The following is a 1,919-nucleotide window of genomic DNA, read 5'->3' as shown; positions in this document are numbered from 1 at the left end:
TATACAACAGATAACAAAGTCTATACATCTGATAATGGAGTCTACAACAGATAATAGGGTCTATACATCTGATAATGGAGTCTACAACAGATAATAGGGTCTATACATCTGATAATGGAGTCTACAACAGATAATAGAATCTATACATCTGATAATGGAGTCCACAACAGATAACAGAGTCTATATATCTAATATTGGAGTCTACAACAGATAATAGGGTCTATACATCTGATAACGGAGTCTACAACAGATAATAGAGTCTATACATCTGATAATGGAGTCTACAACAGATAATAGAGTCTATACATCTGATATTGGAGTCTACAACAGATAATAGAGTCTATACATCTGATAACGGAGTCTACAACAGATAATAGGGTCTATATATCTGATATTGGAGTCTACAACAGATAATAGAGTCTATACATCTGATAATGGAGTCTACAACAGATAATAGAGTCTATACATCTGATAATGGAGTCTACAACAGATAATAGGGTCTATACATCTGATAACGGAGTCTACAACAGATAATAGTCTATATATCTGATAATGGAGTCTACAACAGATAATAGAGTCTATATATCTAATATTGGAGTCTACAACAGATAATAGAGTTTATACATCTGATAATGGAGTCTACAACAGATAATAGGGTCTATACATCTGATAATGAAGTTTATACAACAGATAACAGAGTCTATACATCTGATATTGGAGTCTACAACAGATAATAGGGTCTATACATCTGATATTGGAGTCTACAACAGATAATAAGGTTTATAGATTAGATTATGGAGCCTACATGTCAGTACTAATTCAGTACTGTAGTATTTACCACACTAAATTACAAATAATGCTGCTTGTTACACTACAATCCCTATTAACAAGTAACTATGAAATACTTCCATACAACAAAACTCAATAAACTACAGTTTTCTCTCCTAAACAGTAAAAAAAGTTACACCAATGAATCAGAATACCTTACCTTTATAGTTAACAGATATGATGCCTCAAAATGCACAGAAGTTTGGGAGCCAAAAAACACAATAACATCAGTTTGTTAATAGTTCATTATGTTACAGGTACAAAACATTATTGATCAATAGTAAAAGTTTAAAGAAATAACAAACACACATTACAAGGGATGCATGTGATCTTAATCACTTAATTACCCATAAGTTACGATAAGATCATTCAACACAAGAAAGACAAACATTCCACTAATAAATGTGTAATAAATGTTTTTAGTAAATGAAGAATAATTTATTTTCTTTTAAATTGAAAAGGGAGAATTTAGAAAAGAAGAAAACTTCAAGGTGCAATAATTGAAAACTTAGAGAAGTTTGAAGATATGGTTATGAAAACTTCATATCTCAAAAAGTTAAAATATTCATATAGTAATTAAGATAAGTTAAAAGACAAAGACAACATTATTGTGCATTTCAGCTCTCGGCAAACTACTGGTAATGTATTACTTCTGTAACACGTTCATTATTTACTTGAAACTCAACTTTAAACCAAAAACAAATTGATCATATCCATAAAACTTTATAATAAACTTACTTAATTTGACCCAAATTTGTCAAAAAACAACAAAAATAAAATAGATTCTAGAATGTGTTAAATACGTATATATTTTTTTGGTTTTAATAAAGAATTACTATTGTAAGTATGTAGTCAACTGTAAAATTCTTGACCTAAATATGTATCAATGTGTTGTATTCAAAAATCTTCAGTGTGTCGTGGAACATTAGTGTTGATAGAAATAACTGGAATATTTCTTTTTGGTAGAGAATTCACGAACATTCACTCTATCTCTTGGAACTACTAACCACGTAAACAACATGCTTAGTGTCTCAGTGTAATTCCTGAAGTCCACTATTAATCACAACACATTAAGTGGTTAAAAGTTGAGC

The sequence above is a fragment of the Limulus polyphemus genome, unplaced genomic scaffold, assembly GCF_000517525.1.
Source record: "Limulus polyphemus unplaced genomic scaffold, Limulus_polyphemus-2.1.2 Scaffold14105, whole genome shotgun sequence".
NCBI classification, from domain to species: Eukaryota; Metazoa; Arthropoda; class Merostomata; order Xiphosura; family Limulidae; genus Limulus; species Limulus polyphemus.
Note: the sequence above shows the minus strand (reverse complement) of the source record.